The 26,002-nt window shown below is 43.8% G+C and overlaps 1 protein-coding gene and 1 pseudogene across 1 annotated transcript in view; both read right to left on the bottom strand.

Moving 5' to 3' along the window:
* Positions 1–26,002, bottom strand: part of GCSAML (germinal center associated signaling and motility like) — a 125,269-nt gene that overhangs the window by 89,531 nt on the left and 9,736 nt on the right. The gene's annotated exons all lie outside the window — the stretch shown is intronic.
* LOC144321330 (putative olfactory receptor 2W6 pseudogene) lies at positions 18,466–19,423 on the bottom strand (annotated as a pseudogene).

Below are 26,002 nucleotides of genomic sequence, written 5' to 3'. Positions count from 1 at the left end.
CCAGAGGCAGTCTGACGTCAGAATTTCCTCATCCTCAGGGGAACTCATTCTTTTCTCTTAAGGCCTTCATTGCATGGATGACATCCACCTATACCTTAGAAGATAATATACTTTGTCTATTGATTTAATGTTAATCATATTTTTAAAAAAATATCTCTATAGCAACGTCTAGGCTGGTGTTTGAACAAAAACTGGGTTTAATAGTCTAGCCAAGGGGATACATCAGATTAACCATCATACTCACCAAGCCCAAACTTTAAGTGACATTCTCCAAGCAAAACTTTTCAACTAGACTATGATGTATAACAGTGAGTGAAGACACTCTCATCTCACTCATTGGTTCCTGGATCCAGGTGTCAAGTTATGGGGAAGATGGCCTCACACACTGACTGCAGGCTTTGGGCATTTACTGCTCCTGTAGGAAAGCAGTGATTATCTGTGCAGTATCGTTTCTCAGCTTGTCCCATATCTGAACCTTACTGGTCCATTCCATCAATCTCTCCAGCTTGCTGCTTCTGAACACTAAAGTATGAAGTAAGAATCATAAATTCCAATGGTGACCCTAATACCATTCTCCCTTTGTTTTAAAATGTGTTCCCTGGACACAGGTGGTATTGTACGAGATGCCGTGGTGATGGTTAAGGCATTGTGAAAGTCCATTCTGTATGTGGTTAATGCGGGAAAGACAAAACTGCGCCCAGAATATTTTTGTATCTGTATAACAGCAATCATTACTTAATCTATGATAAAAAGAGTCTAATGCAATACACATGGTACAAGTGGAGCCCCTAGAGCCCTGTGAATGTGCTGAATCAGAGGCTAACCTTGGTTTCCCCACTTGCATAGTGGGTCTCCTTGCATACTGCTTGCTGTGAAGATCATGATGAATTTAAGCATGCAGAGCCTGGAAATGAAGATACACTGACCACAGGAACACGAGATGATGGAAATGTGTTTCCACTTCATCCCTCAGTGGACTGATCTGGGCTATATTTGTATTTGGGTGTTTTTATCACACCAAACAATTCCCTGACACAAACTGAGTGTTATAATTTAACCCAGTTTGTCTACTCTACCCAGAGATACCATCAGACCCCCCAGGTTAAGAGCTCAGTCCCAGACTGTCCCCACTTTATTTTTTTTGTCCCCACTTTAGATGTCAATTGCAAGTCCAGGTGTCTTACACTGTGCTTCTGACCCACCAGCTGTAAATCAGAGGTTCCCATAACTCCCGACTCAGGTTTGATTACTTTACTATAGTGGCTCACAGAACTCAGTTTACTTATTAGATTACTTGTCTATTCAAAAGGATATTAAATGATATAAATAAATAGCCAAGGCCTCCAAGGGGGAGGGGCCCCGCGAGGAGCCGGGCTGAGGCCGGGGCGAGTGTCCCCAGGACAGGAGAGCCCCGTTCCGGAGAAGCAGGAGCTGCACCAACCTTCCCGGGCGGAAAGGGGCCCGCAGGGAGATAGAGCAGGACCCAGGAGGGCGGGGATGGCCTCGGGCTCCCGGGGACACTAACAGGCACCTGCGCCCCGGGAGATGCGCCGAGCTCCCTAAAGGCTGCAGCGCGCACGGCGGGACCCGGAGCAGCTCGGGGGGCTCGGGGGCGGCTCCGCGGAGGGGGCTGCGGGGCGGGAGAAGCTCGGGGGGCTCGGGGGCGGCTCCGCAGAGGGGGCTGCGGGGCGAGAGCAGCTCGGGGGGCTCGGGGGCGGCTCCGCGGAGGGGGCTGCGGGGCGGGAGCAGCTCGGGGGGCTCGGGGGCGGCTCCGCGGAGGGGGCTGCTGGGCAGGAGCAGCTCGGGGGGCTCGGGGGCGGCTCCGCGGAGGGGGCTGCGGGGCGGGAGCAGCTCGGGGGGCTCGGGCGCGGCTCCGCGGAGGGGGCTGAGGGGCTGGAGCAGCTCGGAGGGGCGCGGGGGCGGCTCCGCGGAGGGGGCTGCGAATCCAACACAGCAGGCCCCCAGCACAGGGCGCGGGGACACAGCCCAGGATCCGGCATCCCACCGGGACAGGCAGAGGCCGGGAGGGCCCAGGACAGCAAGGACGCTCCTGCCCAAGCTGAGCAGATCAGCGGCCCCGCCCCGGAGCCTCCAGGCCCTGCAGACGGAGAGATCCATGGTGACTGCAGGAGCTGACTCCAGGGATACAGAGCTGGCCCCGCCACTGCGGTTGTTCCTCCTGGGGCCTCACGGGGTAAACAACCCCAGTGAGCCCTGCACCAGGCAGGGGGCAGAGCAGCTCCCCCAAGTGCTCACACCTGAAAATCAGCACAACAGGCCCCTCCCCCAGAAGACCAGCTAGAGGCACAAGTTCCAGGGGAAGTCAGGGGACTTAAAGTATACAGAAGCAGAAGATACTCCCCCGTGGTTTTGGGGTTTTTTGTTTGTTTGTTTGTTGTTTGTTTGTTGTTTGTTCGTTTTTTGATTTCTGATTGCTCCCCCACCCCCTTTTTTCCCTTTCTTTCTTTTTCTTCTCTTTCTTCCTTTTTTCTTCCTTTCCTCTTTTTTCTTTTTCTCTTTTTGTACCTTCTTTCTCTCCTCTCTTTTGCTCCTTTTCCCAATACAACTTGTTTTTCGCCACTCTGCACTGAGCAAAATGACTAGAAGGAAAACCTCACTTCAAAAGAAAGAATCAGAAACAGTCCTCTCTCCCACAGAGTTACAAAATCTGGATTACAATTCAATGTCAGAAAGCCAATTCAGAAGCACTATTATACAGCTACTGGTGGCTCTAGAAAAAAGCATAAAGGACTCAAGAGACTTCATGACTGCAGAATTTAGATCCAGTCGGGCAGAAATTAAAAATCAATTGAAGGAAATGCAATTCAAACTAGAAGTCCTAATGATGAGGGTTAACAAGGTGCAAGAACGAGTGAGTGACATAGAAGACAAGTTGATGGCAAAGAGGGAAACTGAGGAAAAAAGAGACAGACAATTAAAAGACCATGAGGACAGATTAAGGGAAATAAACGACAGCCTGAGGAAGAAAAACCTATGTTTAATTGGGGTTCCCGAGGGCGCCGAAAGGGCCAGAGGGCCAGAATATGTATTTGAACAAATCATTGCTGAAAACTTTCCTAATCTGGAAAGGGAAACAGGCATTCAGATCCAAGAAATAGAGAGACCCCCCCCCTAAAATCAATAAAATCCGTTCAACACCTCGACATTTAATACTGAAGCTTGCAAATTCCAAAGATAAAGAGAAGATCCTTAAAGCAGCAAGAGACAAGAAATCCCTGACTTTTATGGGGAGGAATATTAGGGTAACAGCAGACCTCTCCACAGAGACCTGGCAGGCCAGAAAGGGCTGGCAGGATATATTCAGGGTCCTAAATGAGAAAAACATGCAACCAAGAATACTTTATCCAGCAAGGCTCTCATTCAGAATAGAAGTGGAGATAAAGAGCCTCCAAGACAGGCAGGAACTGAAAGAATATGTGACCTCCAAACCAGCTCTGCAATAAATTTTAAGGGGGACTCTTAAAATTCCCCCTTAAGAAGAAGTTCAGTGGAACAATCCACAAAAACAAGGAATGAATAGATATCATGATGACACTAAACTCATATCTGTCAAAAGTAACTCTGAACGTGAATGGGAATAATGACCCCATCAAAAGACGCAGGGTTTCAGACTGGATAAAAAAAAACAGGACCCATCTATTTGCTGTCTACAAGAGACTCATTTTAGACAGAAGGACACCTACAGCCTGAAAATAAAAGGTTGAGAACTATTTACCATTTGAATGGTCCTCAAAAGAAAGCAGGGGTAGCCATCCTTATATCAGATAAACTAAAATTTACCCCGAAGACTGTAGTGAGACATGAAGAGGGATACTATATCATACTTAAAGGATCTATCTAACAAGAGGACTTAACAATCCTCAATATAGATGCCCCGAATGTGGGAGCAGCCAAATATATAAATCAATTATTAACCAAAGTGAAGAAATACTTAGATAATAATACACTTATACTTGGTGACTTCAATCTAGCTCTTTCTATACTCGATAGGTCTTCTAAGCACAACATCTCCAAAGAAACGAGAGCTTTAAATGATACACTGGACCAGATGGATTTCACAGATATATACAGAACTTTACATCCAAACTCAACTGAATACACATTCTTCTCAAGTGCACATGGAACTTTCTCCAGAATAGACCACATACTGGGTCACAAATCGGGTCTGAACCGATACCAAAAATTGGGATCATCCCCTGCATATTCTCAGACCATAATGCCTTGAAATTAGAACTAAATCACAATAAGAAGTATGGAAGGACCTCAAACACGTGGAGGTTAAGGACCATCCTGCTAAAAGATGAAAGGATCAACCAGGAAATTAAGGAAGAATTAAAAAGATTCATGGAAACTAATGAGAATGAAGATACAACCATTCAAAATCTTTGGGATGCAGCAAAAGCAGTCCTAAGGGGGAAATACATCACAATACAAACATCCATTCAAAAACTGGAAAGAACTCAAATACAAAAGCTAACCTTACACATAAAGGAGCTAGAGAAAAAAACAGCAAATAGATCCTACACCCAGGAGAAGGAAAGAGTTAATGAAGATTCGAGCAGAACTCAACGAAATCGAGACCAGAAGAACTGTGGAACAGATCAACAGAACCAGGAGTTGGTTCTTTGAAAGAATTAATAAGATAGATAAACCATTAGCCAGCCTTATTAAAAAGAAGAGAGAGAAGACTCAAATTAATAAAATCATGAATGAGAAAGGAGAGATCACTACCAACACCAAGGAAATAAAACGATTTTAAAAACATATTATGAACAGCTATACGCCAATAAATTAGGCAATCTAGAAGAAATGGACGCATTCCTGAAAAGCCACAAACTACCAAAACTGGAACAGGAAGAAATAAAAAAACCTTAACAGGCCAATAACCAGGGAGGAAATTGAAGCAGTCATCAAAAACCTCCCAAGACACAAAAGTCCAGGGCCAGATGGCTTCCCAGGGGAATTCTATCAAACGTTTAAAGAAGAAACCATACCTATTCTAAAGCTGTTTGGAAAGATAGAAAGAGATGGAGTACTTCCAAATTCATTCTATGAGGCCAGCATCACCTTAATTCTAAAACCAGACAAAGACCCCACCAAAAAGGAGAATTACAGACCAATATCCCTGATGAACATGGATGCAAAAATTCTCAACAAGATACTGGCCAATAGGATCCAACAATACATTAAGAAAATTATTCACCATGACCAAGTAGGATTTATCCCCGGGACACAAGGCTGATTCAACACTCCTAAAACAATCAATGTGATTCATCATATCAGCAAGAGAAAAACCAAGAACCCTATGATCCTCTCATTAGATGCAGAGAAAGCATTTGACAAAATACAGCATCCATTTCTGATCAAAACTCTTCAGAGTGTAGGGATAGAGGGAACATTCCTCGACATCTTAAAAGCCATCTACGAAAAGCCCACAGCAAATATCATTCTCAATGGGGAAGCACTGGGAGCCTTTCCCCTAAGATCAGGAACAAGACAGGGATGACCACCTTTACCACTGCTATTCAACATAGTACTGGAAGTCCTAGCCTCAGCAATCAGTCAACAAAATGACATTAAAGGCATTCCAATTGGCAAAGAAGAAGTCAAACTCTCCCTCCCTCTTCACCGATGACATGATACTCTACATAGAAAACCCAAAAGCCTCCACCTGAAGATTGCTAGAACTCATACAGCAATTTGGTAGCATGGCAGGATACAAAATCAATGCCCAGAAATCAGTGGCATTTCTATACACTAATAATGAGACTGAAGAAAGAGAAATTAAGGAGTCAACCCCATTTACAATTGCACCCAAAAGCATAAGATACCTAGGAATAAACCTAACCAAAGATGTAAAGGATCTATACCCTCAAAACTATAGAACACTTCTGAAAGAAATTGAGGAAGACACAAAGAGATGGAAAAATATTCCATGCTCATGGATTGGCAGAATTAATATCGTGAAAATGTCAATGTTACCCAGAGCAATTTACACGTTTAATGCAATCCCTTCAAAATTCCATGGACTATATTCAGAGAGTTAGAACAAATTATTTTAAGATTTGTGTGGAATCAGAACAGACCCCGAATAGCCAGGGGAATTTTAAAAAAGAAAACCATATCTGGGGGCATCACAATGCCAGATTTCAGGTTGTACTACAAAGCTGTGGTCCTCAAGACAGTGTGGTCCTGGCACAAAAACAGACACATAGATCAATGGAACAGAATAGAGAACCCAGAAGTGGACCCTGAACTTTATGGTCAACTAATATTCGATAAAGGAGGAAAGACTATCCATTGGAAGAAAGACAGTCTCTTCAATAAATGGTGCTGGGAAAATTGGACATCCACATGCAGAAGAATGGAACTAGACCACTCTCTTTCACCATACACAAAGATAAACTCAAAATGGATGAAAGATCTAAATGTGAGACAAGATTCCATCAAAATCCTAGAGAAGAACACAGGCAACACCCTTTTTGAACTCAGCCACAGTAACTTCTTGCAAGATACATCCACGAAGGCAAAAGAAACAAAAGCAAAAATGCACTATTGGGACTTCATCAAGTTAAGAACCTTTTGCACAGCAAAGGATACAGTCAACAAAACTCAAAGACAACCTACAGAATGGGAGATGATATTTGCAAATGACATATCAGATAAAGGGCTAGCTTCTAAGATCTATACAGAACTTATTAAACCCAACACCAAAGAAACAAACAGTCCCATTATGAAATGGGCAAAAGACATGAAGGAAATCTCACAGAGGAAGACATAGACATGGCCAACATGCACAGGAGAAAATGGTCCCCATCACTTGCTATCATGCAAATACAAATCAAAACCACAATGAGATACCACCTCACACCAGTGAGAATGGGGCAAATTAACAAGGCAGGAAACAACAAATGGTGGAGAGGATGCGGAGAAAAGGGAACCCTCTTACACTGTTGGTGGGAATGTGAACTGGTGCAGCCACTCTGGAAAACTGTGTGGTGGTTCCTCAAATAGTTAAAAATAGACTTGCCCTACAACCCGGCAATTGCACTGTTGGGGATTTACCCCAAAGATACAGATGCAATGAAACGCCAGGACACCTGCACCCCGATTTTATAGCAGCAATGGCCACAATAGCCAAACTGTGGAAGGAGCCTCGGTGTCCATCGATAGATGAGTGGATAAAGAAGATGTGGTTTATGAATACAATGGAATATTACTCAGCTATTAGAAATGACAAATACCCACCATTTGCTTCAACGTGGATGGAACTGAAGGGTATTAGGCTGAGTGAAGTAAGTCAGTCGGAGAAGGACAAACGTTATATGTTCTCATTCATTTGGGGAATATAAATAATAGTGAAAGGGAATATAAGGGAAGGGAGAAGAAATGGTTGGGAAATATCAGAAAGGGAGAAAGAACATAAAGACTGCTAACTCTGGGAAACGAACTAGGGGTGGTAGAAGGGGAGGAGGGCGGGTGGTGGGAGTGAATGGGTGACGGGCACTGGGGTTATTCTGTATGTTGGTAAATTGCACACCAATAAAAAAAATAAAAAATAAATAAATAGCCAGATGAAGAGATATAGATACATAGGGTGAGGTACAGAAGGGTCCCAAGCACAGGAGTTCTGCACCCATGGAGTTTGGAGTGCATCATCCTCACAGCATATGGATGAGTTTTTGTTCACCAACCCAGAAGCTCCCAAACCCCTTTCTTTTGAGCTCTTATGGAGGCTTCTTTATCTAGGCATTACTGATGAAATCATTGTCCATTAGTGATTAACTCAAAACCCAGCCAATCTCTCCACCCCAGATGTCAGGGCAGGATTGGAAACTGAAAGTTCTAATTTTCTAATCATGTGAGTGAGTCTCCTGGCAATGACCCTGGTCTGGTGTTTATCAAGAGATTTTCCAAACGTCATTTCATTATCATAAGCTCAAGTGTGGTTGAAAGGGATACTTTTTTAATGTAGAAATAACAAATGGCAGCCATTCAAACTTTACCACTGTAAATATCTCAGGAAGCAAGAGGAAAAAATAATATTATAATGAATGATTATTGCTCTAATCACCGACAAAATTAGAAGGATTTGAGGAGTTAAATGCCAGAAATTATGGGCAATTGACTAAGACCAATATATATGTTTCTTATTATATCATAATATCACTTCACTCAGCTATCTGGCCCCCATGGGATGGAGCACCAGTCACTCTTAGTTATGGCCAAATCCATCTTTGTCCTTGCCCTATATCCCTGCTCTGGGGGATCCTAGACTATCTACACTGGGCACAGCTTCTGCCTTGAAGATACCCAGACTAAGGTGATTTCCTCAATCTTAGTACACCAATTTGTCTTTCAGCTTGGGCAGAACATTGGGTAAAATGTCAGGAGGCAGATGGTATCAAAAATTTGAAGGTTAAAAATTATAAACACACTCAGCATAGCAAGCTCCTCATTCCAAGAGAAGAATGCAAGACTTGAGAAACCAAACCAGAGTAAAGCAGGCTTGGACTTCCTGGCAATTTGGGTCACTAACAAGATCATGGATGTATTTTTCATATCGATATATGCGGTGCACATGTATCATGAAAACCCAATCACCAAGGGCATTTCCCATTGTTCATAATTAAAAATGAAGCTACATTCTATTTACATGTGTCATAACCCTTGCAAACTCAACTAGTAGTTCTAGATGATGGGTCTTAGAATACTGAAGCAAATAACATTCATATGTTTATATGCCTGACAAAGTTCAACATCCATTCTTGATAAAAACTCAAAGTGGATTTAGAGGGAAAACACTTCAACATAATAAAGGCCATATAGGAACAAGTCAAAGGGAAGGGGTCAAGATGGCAGAAGAGTATCTGTCCCCACCAACTTACCTAGATAACTTTCAAATCATCCTGAAAACCTACAAATTCGGTCTGAGATTTAAAGAGACAACAACTGGAGTGCTACAGTGAGAAGAGTTGGCACTTCTATTAAGGAAGGAAGATGGAAAAAAAAATAATAAAGAAATAAAAAAGCATCCAAGGGGGAGGGGCCCCCATGAGGAGCCGGGCTAAGGCCACGCAGTGAGTGCCCCCAGGACAAGAGAGCCCAGGCCAGAAGAAGGAGGAGCTTTACCAATCTTTCCGGACAGAAAGGCCCTTGCACAGAGCTCAGGCAGGATCTCGGGAGGGGCAGGGATGCCCTCAGGTTCCCAGGGGCACTAAAAGAGGAACTGCGCCCCAGGGGAGAGCGCACCACACACCGTGGGCCGCTACCAAAAGGGCTGCAGTGCACACCCCACAGGGCCTCGGGAGCAGCTCCCCAGCTGCTTGGGCAGCGGCTCCTCGCGGAGAGGGCTGCGGGGCTGCGGGAGCGCAATTCAAGTGGCACAGGCTCAGGAGTCCAGGGCACTGGGGGACACAGCACAAGATCTGGCGCTCCCCGCAGGAGAGGCAGAGACCGGGAGGGCCTAGGACAGCAAGGACGCTCCTGCCGCAGGGCAGCCCCTAGCTGTGCAGATTGGCGCCCTCCCCGGAGCATCCAGGCCCCTGCAGACTGAGAGCTGCGGTAGTTACGGTAGTTACGGGGAGCTGATTCTAGGGCTGTACAGCTGGCCACCGCAACTACTGTTGTTCCTCCTGCTGTCACCTGTACCTGGGACTGAGCAGGAGCCTCACAGGATACACAGCTTGCACTCAGCGGTGCACCTGCCAGGAAGCTGGGCAGCCCCCCAAGGTGCACACACCTGAGAATCAGCAGAGAAGGCCTACCCCTCAGAAGACCAACTAGAAGGACAGGGAAAAGCAAGTTATTGACCAAGCAGCACTGGAAAGTTCCAGGGGAAGTCGAGGGATTTACAGTATATAGAATCAGAGGATATTCCCTCTTGGTTTTTGTTTTCTGTTTGCTTCCCTACGCTTTTTTTTCTTTTTTTTTTCTTTTCCTTTTTGTTTCTCTTTTTCTCCTTTTTCCAGTACAACTTGTTTTTTGCAACTCTGCACTGAGCAAAATGACTAGAAGGAAAAACTCACCTCAAAAGAAAGAATAAGAAACTGTCGCCTCACCCACAGAGTTACAAAATTTGGATTACAATTCAATGTCAGAAAGCCAATTCAGAAGCACTATTATAAAGCTACAGGTGGCTCTAGAAAAAAAGCATAAAGGATTCAAGAGACTTCCAACACTGCAAAATTTCGATCTAATCAGGCCGAAATTAAAAATCAATTAAACGAGAGGTAATCCAAACCGGAGGTCCAAACGATAAGGGTTAACAAGGTAGAAAAACCAGGGAGTGACATAGAAGACAAGTTGATGTCAAGGAGGGAAACTGAGGAAAAAAGAGAAAAAGAATTAAAGATCATGAGGATAGGTTAAGGAAATAAATGAAGCCCCAGGAAGAAAAATCCACGCTTAATTGGGGTCCTGAGGGTGCCAGAAGCGACAGAGGTCCAAAATATGTATTTGAACAAATCATAGCTGAGAATTTCCCTAACTTCACAAGATAGGCAGAAACTGAAAGAATATGTGACCACCAAGCCGGCTCTGCAAGAAATACTAAGAGGGACTCTGTAATGGAAAGAGGAAGTCCAAGGGAAAAATCCACAAAAAGAGGGACTGAATAGATATCATGATGACACTAAATTCATATCTTTCAATAGTAACTATGAACGTGAATGGGCTTAATGACACCATCAAAAGGCGCAGGGTTTCAGACTGGATAAAAAAGCAAGACCCATCTATTTTCTGTCTACAAGAGACTCATTTTAGATATAAGGACACCTACAGCCTGAAAATGAAAGGTGGGAAGACCATTTACAATTCAAATAGTCCTCAAAAGAAAGCAGGGGTAGCCATCCTTATATCAGATAAACTAAAATTTATCCCGAAGACTGTAGTGAGAGATGAAGAGGGACACTATATCATACTTAAAGGATATATCTAAGAAGAGGACTTAACAATCATCAATATATATGCCCCAAATGTGGGAGCTGCCAAGTATATCAATCAATCAATAACCAAAGACACACTTAGATAATAATACACTTATACTTGGTGACTTCAATGTAGTGCTTTCTCCAATCTAAAGGTCTTCTAAGCACAACATCTCCAAAGAAACAAGAGCTTTAAATGATACACTGGACCAGATGGATTTCACAGATATTGACAGAACTTTACATCCAAACGCAACTGAATACACATTCTTCTCAAGTGCACAGGGAACTTTCTCCAGAATAGACCACATACTGGGTCACAAATAAGGTTGGAACTGATACCAAAAGACTGGGATTGTCCCTTGCATATTTTCAGACCATAATGCTTTGAAATTAGAACTAAATCACAAAACTCTTGAGAGTGTAGGGATAGAGGGAACATTCCTCAGCATCTTAAAAACCATCTACGAAAAACCCACAGCAAATATCATTCTCAATGGGGAAACACTGGAAGCATTTCCTCTAAGATCAGGAACAAGACAGGGATGTCCACTCTCACCACTACTATTAAACATAGTACTGGAAGTCTTAGCCGAAGCAATCAGACAACAAAAAGATATAAAAGGCATTCAAATTGGCAAAGAAGTCAAACTCTCCCTCGTCGCCGATGACACCATACTCTACACAGAAAACCCAAAATCCTCCACCCCAAGATTACTAGAACTCATACGGCAATGTGGCAGTGTGGCAGGATACAAAATCAATAGAAGTCAGTAGCATTTCTATACACTAACAAAGAGACTGAAGAAAGAGAAATTAAGGGGTCAATCCCATTTACAATTGTACCCAAAATCGTAAGATACCTAGGAATAAACCTAACCAAAGAGGTATAAGATCCATACCCTAACAATGACAGGACACTTCTGATAGAAATTGAGGAATACTCAAAAAGATGGAAAAATATTCTATGCTCATGGATTGGAAGAATTAATATTGTGAAAATGTCAATGTTACCCAGGGCAATTTACACGTCTAATGCAATCCCTATCAAAATACCATGGACTTTCTTCGCAGAGTAGGAAGAAATCATCTTAAGATATGTGTGGAATTAGAAAAGACCCTGAATAGCCAGGGGAATATTAAAAAAGAAAAGGATAGTTGGGGGCATCACAATGCCAAATTTCAGGTCATACTACAAAGCCCTGGTCATCAAGGCAGTGTGGTACTGGCACAAAAAACAAACACATAGATCAATGGAACAGAATAGAGAACCCAGAAGTGGACCCTGAACTTTACGGTCAACTAATATTCAACAAAGGAGGAAAGACTATCCACTGGATAAAAGACAGTCCCTTCAATCAATGGTGCTGGGAAAATTGGACATCCACATGCAGAAGAATGGAACTAGACCACTCTCTTACACCATACACAAAGATAAACTCAAAATGGATGAAAGATCTAAATGTGAGACAAGATTCCATCAAAATCCTAGAGGAGAACACAGACAACACCCATTTTGAACTTGGCCACAGTAACTTCTTGCAAGTACATCCATGAAGGAAAGAGAAACAAAAGCAAACATGATCTATTGGGACTTCATCAAGATAAGAAGCTTTTGCACAACCAAAGAAATAGTCAACAAGGGGATCCCTGGGTGGCTCAGCGGTTTAGCGCCTGCCTTTGGCACGGGGAGCAATCTGGGTGCCCGGGATCGAGTCCCACGTCAGTCTCCAGGCATGGGCCTGCTTCTCCCTCCTCCTGTGTCTCTGCCTCTCTCTCTCTCTCTATGTCTATCATAAATAAATAAATCTTAAAAAAAAGAAAGGGTCCACAAAACTAAAAGACAACCTACAGAATTGGAGAAGATATATGCAAATGACATATCAGATAAAGGACTAGTATCCAAGATTTATAAAGAACTTATTAAACTCAGCAGCAAGGAAACAAACAATCCAATCATGAAATGGGCAAAAGACATGAACAGAAATCTCACAGAGGAAGACATAGACATGGCCAACATGCACATGAGAAAATGGTCCCCATCACTGGCCATCAGCGAAATACAAATCAAAACGACAATGAAATACCACCTCACACCAGTGAGAATGGGGAAAGTAACAAGGCAGGAAACCACAAATGTTGGAGAGGATGCGGAGAAAAGGGAACCCTCCTGCACTGTTGGTGGGAATGTGAACTGGTGCAGCCACTCTGGAAAACTGTGTGGAGGTTCCTCAAAGAGTGAAAAGTATATCTGCCCTAGACCCAGCAATTGCACTGCTGGGGATTTACCCCAAAGATACAGATGCAATGAAATGGCGGGACATCTGCACCCCAATGTTTATTTTTAATTTTTTTATTTTTTTATTTTATTTTTTTATTTATTTTATTTTTATTATTTTTTATTTTTTAATTTTTTAATTTTTTTAATTTTTTTATTTTTTATTTATTTTATTTTATTATTTTATTTTTTTTACACCCCAATGTTTATAGCAGCAATGTCCACAATAGCCAAACTGTGGAAGGAGCTTTGGTGTCCATGGAAAGATGAATGAATAAAGAAGGTGTGGTTTATGTATACAATGGAATATTCCTCAGCCATTAGAAACGACAAGTACCCACCATTTGCTTCAACGTGGATGGAACTGGTGGGTATTATGCTGAGTGAAATAAGTCAATCAGAGAAGAATAAACATTATATGGTCTCATTCATTTGGGGAATATAAAAAATAGTGAAAGGGAATAAAGGGAGGAGGCGGGGCAATATGGCAGAAGAGTAGGTTCCCCAAGTCACCTGTCCCCACCAAATTACCTAGATAACTTTCAAATCATCCTGAAAACCTACAAATTCGGCATGAGATTTAAAGAGAGAAGAGCTGGAATACTACAGTGAGAAGAGTTCATGCTTCTATCAGGGTAGGAAGATGGGGGGGGGGGGTGGGAGAAATAAAGAAACAAAAGGCATCCAAGGGGGAGGGGCCCACAAGACAGCAAAGCCCCGCCCGGGAGAAGCAGGAGCTTAACCAATCTTCCCAAATGGAAAGGCACTCACAGGGATTTAGAGCAGGATCCCAGGAGGGGCAGGGATGCCCGCAGGCTCCCAGGTACACAAACAGAGGAACTGCACCCCGGTGAGAGCCGCGAAACCCGGTGGTCGAGCTCCATAAAGGGCTGCAGCGCACCTGGCTTGACCTGGGAGCATCTCGGAGGCGGCTCAGAGCAGAGGGTCCACGCAGAGGGAACTGTTGGCCGGGAGCGGGATTCCAACAGTGCAGGCCCAGGAGCCCAAGGTGCCAGGGGACACTGCCCAAGATCCGGCGCTCCCCCTGGACAGGTAGAAACCAGGAGGGCACAGCACAGCAAGGACACTCCTGCCACCCGGCGGCCGGAGCTGTGCAGATCAGTGGCCCCCGCCCCCCGGAGCATCCAGGCCCCTGCAGACGGAGAGCTCAGGTAGTTACTGCAGGAGCTGACTCCAGAGCTGGAGAGGTGGCCGCTGCTGCTGTTGTTGTTCCTCCTGGGGCCTCACAGGATAAACAACCCCCACAGAGCTTCACATTGGCCTCACAGGTTAAACAGGTTAAACAACTTTCACTGAGCCCTGCACCAGGTAGGGGGCTGAGCAGGCCCCCCCGCCCCAAGTGCTGACACCTGAGAATAAGCACAGCAGGCCCCTCCCCCATAACAAGCTTGACCAACAGCAGAAAAACAAACTATTGACCAAGCCGCCCTGGAAAGTTCCAGGGGAAGTAAGGGATTTACAGTATACAGAATCAGAGGATACTCCCCCTTGTTTTTTGTTTTCTGTTTGCTTCCCCACCCCACTCCCCTTTTTTTCCTTTTCTTCTCTGCTTTTTTCCTTCCTCCTTTTTTTATTTTTCTTTTCTCCTTTCTCTTCTCTCTTATTCTCCTTTTCCCAATATAACTTGTTTTTGGCCACTCTGCACTGAGCAAAATGACTAGAAGGAAAACCTCACCTCAAAAGAATCAGAAACAGTCCTCTCACCCACAGAGTTACAAAATTCCACTTGGTCATGGTGAATTATCTTCTTAATGTATTGTTGGATCCTACTGACTAGTACCTGGTTGAGAATTTTAGCTTCTGTGTTCATCAGGGATATTGGTCTGTAATTCTCCTTTTTGGTGGGGTCTTTGTCTGGTTTTGGAATTAAGGTGATGCTGGCTTCATAGAACGAGTTTGGGAAGTATTCCATCTCTTTCTATCTTTCCGAACAGCTTTAGTAGAATAGGTATTGTTTCTTCTTTAAACGTTTGATAGAATTACTCTGGGAAGCCATCTGGCCCTGGACTCTTGTGTCTTGGGAGGTTTTGGATGACTGCTTCCATTTCCACCCTGGTTATTGGCCTGTTCAGGTTTTCCATTTTTTCCTGTTCCCATTTTGGTAGTTTATGGTTTTCCAGAAATGTGTCCATTTCTTCTAGATTGCCTAATTTATTCGCGTATAGCTGCTCTTTTAAATCTTTAAAATTATTTGTATTTCCTTGGTATTGATGATGATCTCTCCATTCTCATTCATGATTTTATTAATTTGAGCCTTTTCTCTCTTCTTTTTAATAAGGCTGGCTAATGGTTTATCTGTCTTATTAATCTTTCAAAGAACCAACTCCTGGTTTTGTTGATCTGTTCCACAGTTCTTCTGGTCTCTATTTCATGGAGTTCTCCTGGAATCGAACTCTGTGGGAGAGAGGACTGTTTCTGATTCCTTCTTTTGTGGTGAGTTTTTCCTTCTAGTTATCTTACTCAGTGCATGCGGCCAAAAACAAGTTATACTGTGCACCCAGGCGGAGGCCCGCAGAGCCGGCTGCCAGGCGCCTGTAGCGCCGGAACCCCCGGGCATGGAGTGCAGCCACGCAACGTCCTGCATCGGCTGTTCCTGGCGTCAATATTAATGTATCTAAGAAATACCTTCAGAGCAACATCGGTACAGGTTTTTGACCTATTACCTGAGTATTATGGCCTAGTCTGATTAACACATAGAGTTCACCATAACAGACATGAATTAGTTCCTAGAAGTAATTGAAATTAATTTCATTAATTTTTACAACTTATATTGTCATTCTCACCTTTTACTATAAGTCTGAGAAAAAATATTGCAAAGTAAACTATATCTTGCCATTAAATCTTAAATTGTTCCTATTTCAGAATTGTCAGAAGGTGAAAATACATGAGTTAATGCAGTACAGATCCATTTTCATCATAATTAGCATCATATCACCATCATCACCATCATCATCATCATCATCATCACCACCTACCCTGGCAAACTCTCCTACTATGCAGCTCTGGCTCCATGCCTTTCCACCCTCTGGCCATTCACATGCTACCATACCACTATCTCCTTTTTAAAAAAAGTTTTTTTTTAATTTTTATTTATTTATGATAGTCACACAGAGAGAGAGAGGCAGAGACACAGGCAGAGGGAGAAGCAGGCTCCATGCACTGGGAGCCCGACGTGGGATGCAATCCCAGGTCTCCAGGATCATGCCCTGGGCCAAAGGCAGACGCCAAACCGCCACACCACCCAGGGATCCCCCCACTATCTCCTTCTATGACCCGTTCTTTAATTAGTAAGAAAGGTATCCCTAAAAAGAGAGACTCTTGCTTACTCTCTCTCAAATAAAAAAATAAAACTTTAAAAAAATATCTAAGTCTTATTCATTTAAAACTTTAAAAAAAGGAAAAAGAAGAATGAGAGAGAGATGAACCAGGAAACAGACTATTATCTACAAAGAACACACTGATGGTGGTGGGGAGAACAGGTGACGGGGAAGAAGGAAGGCACTTGTGATGAGCACCAGGTGTTGTATGTAAACAATGAATCACTAAATTCTACACCTGGAATGAATATTACACGCATGTACCTAAGTGAAATTTAAATAAAAACTATTTTTAAAAAGGAGGAAAAAAGAGTATTGGTGGGGGGAGGGAGGAATTGTATCCCTATTTCCTCCCCGTGCAAATGTACTGCCTGCTTGCGAGCTTGTTCCAGTAAAGACTATCTGGGGCAGGGACTTACAAACTGTCAATGGTTCACTGAGAAAAACATTTGATAAACACAGATGACCCACCCCATCCTCTATGGAACCTCCTCTTCCCTTTCATGCAAACATAACTCCCTTTTATAATTTTTTAGAGATTTTATTTACTTATTAATGAGAAACACAGGCAGTGAAGCAAGCTCCTGCAGGGAGCCCGATGCGGGACTGGATCCTGGGACCTGATTAATTGTTTTGTTGATGGGACGATCAAGAAGTGTCCTGTGACCTTGTTTGGAGGTTCTAGCAGGGGAGCGCAGCTACTCGTATACCCTTGACAGAAGAATGGTCCTCCTCTATCGGGGATGGTAGTCCTCTTCGACCGAGCGGGCAGCTTTGGGAGGGACACACATGGAGCGGTGAGGGAGGAAGGAGACACCCGCCTAGCCAGCCAGATCAGCCAAATCAACCCTGGCAATCAATGAGGTGACAGATGTTGCAGCTAGATCGCCCTCACATCCTGTTTATAGCAGCAATGTCCACAATAGCCAAACTGTGGAAGGAGCCTTGGTGTCCATCGAAAGATGAATGAATAAAGATGTGGTTTATGTATACAATGGAATATTCCTCAGCCATTGGAAACGACAAATACCCACCATTTGCTTCAACGTGGATGGAACTGGAGGGTTTTATGCTGAGTGAAGTAAGTCAGTCGGAGAAGGACAAACATTATATGGTCTCATTCATTTGGGGAATATAAATAATAGTGAAAGGGATCATAGGGGAAAGGAGAAAAAATGAGTGGGAAATATCAGAAAGGGAGACAGAACATGAAGACTCCTAACTCTGAGAAACGAACTAGGGGTGATGGAAGGGGAGGTGGACGGGGGGTCGGGGTGACTGGGTGATGGACACTGAGGTGGGCATTTGACGGGATGAGCACTGGGTGTTATTCTATATGTTTGCAAATTGAACACCAATAAAAATAAATTTATTATTAAAAAAATAAAAAATAAAATAAAAATAAGTGTCCTGTGACCTGCACTTCTAAAGAAGTGCTGTTCTTAACGAGGCTGCCATCACTTATTGCACAGAGGCAGGAGTGCACAGAGGTGACAGCAGAGTCTCCAGGAGGGTCAAGGACTTTTGCTACAAAAGGACACCGAGAATGCAACACTTGTACCTCAAAGTACCAGTCACAGCCTCACAGTTTTTCTGCCACAGTGTCTCCTTCTCGAGATCTGACTTAATAGTGCCAGCATAGTATTCTGGGATGGACAGGGAGTCTGTTCAATGGCAAGCACGGATGCCAGGCCTGTAGTCGGGGAGCCCTGGACCTGCCACAATCACAGTCCAGCGTCCTGCTGACCCTGCGCACGGCCTCTGCATCAGACACTCCGTGGATTCTACGGATCAGACAGCCGCAGCCCAGCGCAGGAATGGCCACCGGGGTCAGCTCGGTCCAGTACTGGGGATGCCCTCCACGGTCAGCTCGGTCTGGCACCTGGGATGCCCGCAGTGGTCAGTGAGGTCCAGCGCCCCATATGCAGCTGTCTCTCCCCAGCACCTTCCACATTGCCCCCTGCACGTCTTTGTTTCTCAGCATGTAGATGAAAGGATTCAGGGTGGGGGTTGCCAGACGGTAGAACAGAGTAAGGAACTAGCCCTGGTCCTGGCTTTCTACATTCCCAGGCTGCATCTACATGGAGATGCTGCTGCTGTAGAAGAGGGACACCAGCGCCATGTGGGATGAGCAGGTGTTGAAGGCCTTGCGTCTGCCAGCTGCAGACCGGATACCCGCAACCTTGACGGCAATGTAGCTGTAGGACACGAGGATTGTGGAGAGAGGCACTAGCACGATGGGGATGGCCAGGAAGAAAGCCAGGCCTTCCACATGTCTGGTGTCCATGCACGAGATGCGGATGATGGCTGACATCTCACACACAAAGTGGGTGATGCGGCGCTGACCACAGAGGCCCAGGGACATCATCAGTGGGGACATGAGGATGGAGTTGGCCATCCCACTGAGCCATCCAAAGGCCGCCAGCTGCAGGCATAGCTGGGGGTGCATGATGGCCATGTAGTGCAGCGGCTTGCAGACGGCCACAAAACGGTCATAGGCCATTATAGACAGGAGAATGCACTCCGTGCCTCCTACAGACAGGAAGGCAGAGAGCTGGATGACACAACCCACGTAGGTGATGGTCTTGCTTGAGCCCCACAGGTTGATCAGTATCTGGGGAATGCTGCTAGTGGTGTAGCACATGTCCAGGAGGGAAAGATTGCAGAAGAAGAAGTACATGGGCACGTGCAGTCGAGAGTCCATCACTGAGAGGAAGATGATGCTCGAGTTGCCCTTGATGGCCAGAAGGTAAAAAACCATGTTAATGAAAAACAGAACCATCTCCAGTTTTTGGCTGGTCAGAGAAGCCCAGCAGAATGAAGTCTCCTGTGGAGATCGCATTACCTCTCTCCATCACTCTCAGCCTGAGAAGCCTGTGTGGAGAGGTTAGCAGGTGCCTGTCACTCCTGCAGGAAATAGTGCCGCCCTACTTGTCCTGACGTTGGATGCATTCATAGTGCCAACTTCTAATGCTGGAACTTGCTGGACCTGGGTCTCGCACCTGCCCATCCCTGAAATTGTAGTGGGAGGTGCTAAAAAATATTTGCCTGTAATGGATGAAAGCTATCAATTTTGCCTCAATATCTTATAATATGGTTAAATGACATAAGCACATAGATATTTTAAAAACATAAGTTTTATTAATATAATTAGGAATTAAGTAATTTTGAAAAAAAAAAGGGGGACGCCTGATGGCTCAGGGGTTGAGCATCTGCCTTTGGCGAATGGTGTGATCCCTGGCCCAGAATCAAGTCCCACATCAAGCTCCCTGCATGGAGTCTGCTTCTCTCTCTGCCTGTGTCTCTGCCTCTCTCTGTGTCTCTCATGAATGAATAAATCAAATCTTATTTAAAAAATTAGATAAAAGAGCAGAGGCAGAGCAAGATTGTGGAAGAGTAGGATCCCCAAGTCACCTGTCCCCACCAACTTACCTAGATAACTTTCAAATCATCTTGAAAACCTACGAATTCGGCCTGAGATTTAAAGAGAGAACATCTGGAATGCTACAGTGAGAAGAGTTTGCGCTTCTATCAAGGTAGGAAGATGGCGGAAAAAAATAAAGAAGTAAAAAAAGCATCCGGGGGGGGGCACAAGGAGCGGAGCAAAGGTGGTGTGTCGAGTGCCCCCATGACAGGAAAGCCCAGTCCGGAAGAAGCAGGAGCTTTACAAACCTTCTCAGACAGAAAGGAGCTCGCAGTGAACTCAGGCAGGATCCCAGGAGGGGCAGGGATGCCCCCAGGCTCCCAGAGGCACTAACAGAGGATCTGCACCCCAGGGAGAGCACGCCACACACCGCCAGCAGAGCTCCCTAAAGGGCTGGAGTGTGCACCCGGCGGGGCCATGGGAGCAGCTGAGGCGGCAACCTCAGCAGTGGCTCCAGGTGCACCAGGTTGCCGACCCGGGAGCGCAATTCCAGTGGTGCCGGCCCCGGAGCCCAGGGCACTAGAGACACAGCCCAACATCCAGTGCTCCCCCCAGGACAGGCAGAGGCCAGGAGGACACAGGATAGCAAGGATGCTCCTGCTGCCAGGCAACTCCGAGCTGTGCAGATCGGCACCTCCCGACTCCAGAGCATCCAGGCCCCTGCAGACTGGGGGCTGCAATAGTTACGGCAGGAGCTGACTCAAGGGCTGGTGAGCTGGCCGCCGCCACTGTTGTTGTTCCTCCTTGTGTACCTTGTACCTGGGACTGAGCAGGGGCCTCACAGGATAAATAGCTCCTACTAAGCCGTGCACCTGGCAGGGGGGCTGGGCAGCTCCCCCAGGTGCACACACCAGAGAATCAGCACAGCAGGCCCCTCCCCCAGAAGACCAGCTAGAAGGACGGGGAAAAGCAAGTTATTGACCAAGCAGCACTGGAAAGTTCCAGGGGAAGTCAAGGGATTTACAGTATATAGAATCAGAGGATACTCCCCCTTGTTTTTTGTTTTCTATATTTGTTCAGCCCCGTATTTTTTTTCCTCTCTTTTTCTGCTTTTTCCAGTACAACTTGTTTCCAGCCACATTCACTGAGTGAAATGACTAGAATGAAAAACTCACCACAAAAGAATCAGAAACAGTCCTGTCTCCCACAGAGTTACAAAATTTAGACTACAATTCAATGTCAGAAGCCAATTCAGAAGCACAATGATAAAGCTACTGGTGGCTCTGGAAAAAAGTATAAAGGATTCAAGAGACTTCATGACTACAGAATTTAGATCTAATCAGGCCAAAATTAAGAATCAATTAAATGAGATGCAAACCAACTGGAGGTCATAACAACGAGGGTTAACAAGGTAGAAGAACGAGTGAGTGACATAGAAGACAAGTTGATAGCAAGGAAGGAAACTGAGGGAAAAAAGAGAAAAACAATTAAAAGATCATGAGGATAGGTTAAGGGAAATAAATGACAGCCTCAGAAGGAAAAATCTACGTTTCAATGGGGTTCTGGGGAGCAACAAAAGAGACAGAGGTCCAGAAAGTGTATTTGAACAAATCATAACTTAGAACTTCCCTAACTTGGAAAGGGAAAGACGCATTCAGATTCGGGAGATAGAGAGATCTCCCCTAAAATCATAAAAGTCGCTCAACGCCTCAACATTTAATAGTGAAACTTGCAAATTCCAAAGATAAAGAGAAGATCCTTGAAGCAGCAAGAGACTAGAAATCACTTTATGGGGAGATCTTTATGGGGAGAAATATTAGATTAACAGCAGAGAATAGCTAGAAGGACAAGACCTGCCAAAGAGACCCGGCAGCCCAGAAAAGGCTGATAAGATGCATACAGGGTCCTAAATGAGAAGAACAAGCAGCCAGGAATACTTTATCCAGCAAGGCTCTCATTCAGAATAGAAGGACAGATAAAGAGCTTCCAAGATAGGCAGAAACTGAAAGAATATGTGACCACCAAACCAGCTCTGCAAGAAATACAAAGGGGGACTCTGTAAAAGAAAGAGGAATTCCAAGGGAATAATCCACCAAAACAGGGACTGAATAGACATCATGATGACACTGAATTCATATCTTTCAATAGTAACTCAGAACGTGAACGGGCTTAATGACCCTATCAAAAGGCGCAGGATTAAAGACTGGATAAAAAAGGAAGACCCACTATTTGATGTATAAAAGAGACAAATTTCAGACATAAGGACACCTCCAGCCTGAAGATAAATGGTTGGAGAACCATGTACCATTCAAATGGTCCTCAAGAAACCAGGGGTCACCATCCTATATGAGATGAATTAAAGTTTATCCTAAAGACTGTAGTGAGAGATGAAGAGGGACACTATATCATACTTAAAGGATCTATCCAACAAGAGGACCTAACACATGAATATTTCTGTCTCGAATGTGAGAGCTGTCAAGTATATCAATCAATTAATAGCCAAAGTTAAGATATACTTAGATAATAATACACTTATACTTGGTGACTTGAATATACTGCTTTCTACCAACGACAGATCTTCTAAGCACAACATCTCCAAAGAAACAAGAGCTTTAAATAATACACTGGGTCAGATGGATATCACAGATATTTACAGAACTTTACATCCAAACACAACTGAATACACATTCTTCTCAAGTGCACAGGGAACTTTCTCCAGAATAGACCACATACTGGGTCACAAAGCAGTATGACACCAAAAGATTGGGATCAAACCCTGCAAATTTTCAGACCATAATGCTCTAAAACTAGAACTAAATCACAAGAAGAAGTTTGGAAGTATTTCAAACACATGGAGGTTAAGGACCATCCTGCTAAAAGATGATAGAGTCAAGCAGGAAATTAGAGAATAATTAAAAAGATTCATGAAGAATGAGAATGAGAATGAAGACACAACCATTCAAAATCTGTGGGATACAGCAAAAGCAGTCCTGAGGGGGAAATACATTGCAATACAAGCATCCATCAAAAAACTGGAAAAAACTCAAATACAAAAGCTAACCTTGCACCTAAAGGAGCTGGAGAACAAACAGCAAATAGATCCTACACCCAGCAGAAGAAGAAAGTTAATAAGGATTCGAGCAGAACTCAATGAAATAGAGACCAGAAGACTATGGAACAGATCAACAAAACCAGGAGTTAGTTCTTTGAAAGATTAATAAGATAGATAAACCATTAGCCAGCCTTATTAAAAAGAAGAGAGAAAGGACTCAATTTAATAAAATCATGAATGAAAAAGGAAGGATCACCAACAATACCAAAAAATACAAACGATTTTAAAAGCATATTATGAGCAGCTATACACCAATAAATTAGGCAACCCAGAAGAAATGGACACATTTCTGGAAAACCACAAACTACCAAAACTGGTACAGGAAGAAATAGAAAACCTGAACAGGCCAATAACCAAGGAGGGAAATGAAGGAGTCATATAAAACCTCCCAAGACTCAAAAGTCCAGGGCCAGATGGCTTCCCAGGGGAATTCTATCAAATGTTTAGAGAAGAAACCACACTTATTCTACTAAAGCTGTTCGGGAAGATAGAAAAAGATGGAGTACTTCCTAACTCGTTCTATGAAGCCAGCATCACCTTAATTCCAAAACCAGACAAAGACCCCACCAAAAAGGAGAATTATAGACCAATATCCCTGATGAACACAGATGCTAAAATTCCAAACCAGGTACTAGTCAGTAGGATCCAACAATACATTAAGAAGATAATTCACCATGACCAAGTGGGATTTATCCCTGGGATGCAAGGCTTCTTCAACACTCCTGAAGCAATTAATGTGATTGATCATATCAGCAAGAAAAAAAACAAGAACCATTGGATCCTTTCAGTAGATGCAGAGAAATCATTTGACAAACTACAGGATCCATTCCTGATCAAAACTCTTGAGAGTGTAGGGATAGAGGGAACATTCCTCGACATCTTAAAAGCCATCTATGAAAAGCCCACAGCAAATATCATTCTCAGTGGGGAAGCACTGGGAGCCTTTCCCCTAAGATCAGGAACAACACACGGATGTCCACTCTCACCACTGCTATTCAACATAGTACTGGAAGCCTCACCAGACAACAAAAAGAAATAAAAACCATTAAAATTGGCAAAGAAGAAGTCAAACTCTCACTCTTTGCATATGACATGATACTGTACCTAGAAAACTCAAAAGACTCTAACCCAAGATTGCTAGAACTCATACAGCAATTCAGCAGTATGACAGGATACAAAATCAATGCCCAGAAGTCAGTGGCATTTCTATACACTAACAATGAGACTGAAGAAAGAGAAATTAAGGAGTCAATCCCATTTACAATTGCACCCAAAAGCATAAGATACCTAGGAATAAATCTAACCAAAGAAGGATCTATTCGCTAACAACTACAGGACATTTCTGATAGAAATTGAGGAAGACACAAAAAGATGGAAAAACATTCCATGCTCACGGATTGGAAGAATTAATATTGTGAAAATGTCAATACTACCCAGGGCAATTTACACATTTAACGCAATCCCTATCAAAGTACCATGGGCTCTCTTCGCAGAGTTGGAAGAAATCATCTTATGATTTGTGTGGAATCAGAAAAGAGCCCAAATAGCCAGGGGAATATTAAAAAAGAAAACCATAGCTGGGGCCTCACAATGCCAGATTTCACATCGTACTACAAAGCTGTGGTCATCAAGACAGTGTGGTACTGGCACAAACACAGACACATAGATCAGTGGAACAGAATAGAGAACCCACAAGAGGACCCTCAACTTTATGGTCAACTAATATTCGACAAAGGAGGAAAGACTATCCACTGGAAAAAAAACAGTCTCTTCAATGAATGGTGCTAGGAAAATTGGACATCCACATGCATAAGAATGAAACTAGACCACTCTCTTACACCATACACAAAGATAAACTCAAATTGATGAAAGATTTTAATGTGAGACAAGATTCCATCAAAATCCTAGAGCAGAACACAGGCAACACCCTTTTTGAACTTGGCCACAAGTTCATCCATGAAGGCAAGAGAAACAAAAGCAAAAATGAACTATTGGGACTTCATCAAAATAAGAAGTTTTTGCACAGCAAAAGAAACAGTCAACAAAACTAAAAGACAACCTACAGAATGAGAGAAGATATTTGCAAATGACCTATCAGATAAAGGACTAGTATCCAAGATCTGTAAAGAGCTTATTAACCTCAACACCAAAGAAACAAACAGTCCAATCATGAAATGGACAAAAGACATGAAGAGAAATCTTACAGAGGAAGACATAGACATGGCCAACACACACATGAGAAAATGCTCCACATCACTTGCCATCAGGCAAATACAAATCAAAACCACAGTGAGATACCACCTCACACCAGTGAGAATGGGGAGAATTAACAAGGCAGGAAACCACAAATGTTGGAGAGGATGTGGAGAAAAGGGAACCCTCCTGCACTGTTGGTGGGAATGTGAACTGGTGCAGCCACTCTGGAAAACTGTGTGGAGGTTCCTCTAAGAGTTAAAAATTGATCTGCCCTATGACCTAGCGATTGCACTGCTGGGGATTTACCCCAAAGATACAGATGCAGTGAAACGCCGGGAAACCTGCACCCCGATTTTATAGCTAATGTCCACAGTAGCCAAACTGTGGAAGGAGCCTCAGTGTCCATCGAAAGATGAATGAATAAAGAAGATGTGGTTAATGTATACAATGGAATAGTACTCAGCCGTTAGAAACGACAAATACCCACCATTTGCTTCGATGTGGATGGAACTGAAGGGTATTAGGCTGAGTGAAGTAAGTCAATCGGAGAAGGACAAACATTATATGGTCTCATTCATTTGGGGAATATAAAAAAATAGTGAAAGGGAATAAAGGGGAAAGGAGAAAAAATGAGTGGGAAATATCAGAAAGGGAGACAGAACATGAAAGACTAAAGACTCCTAACTCTGGGAAACGAACTAGGGGTGGTGGAAGGGGAGGTGGGCGGGTGTTGGGGGTGACTTGGTGATGGGCACTGAGCGAGGC

The sequence above is a fragment of the Canis aureus genome, chromosome 9 (genome assembly GCF_053574225.1).
Source record: "Canis aureus isolate CA01 chromosome 9, VMU_Caureus_v.1.0, whole genome shotgun sequence".
NCBI classification, from domain to species: Eukaryota; Metazoa; Chordata; class Mammalia; order Carnivora; family Canidae; genus Canis; species Canis aureus.
Note: the sequence above shows the minus strand (reverse complement) of the source record. Positions and strands in the feature narration are given on the sequence as shown.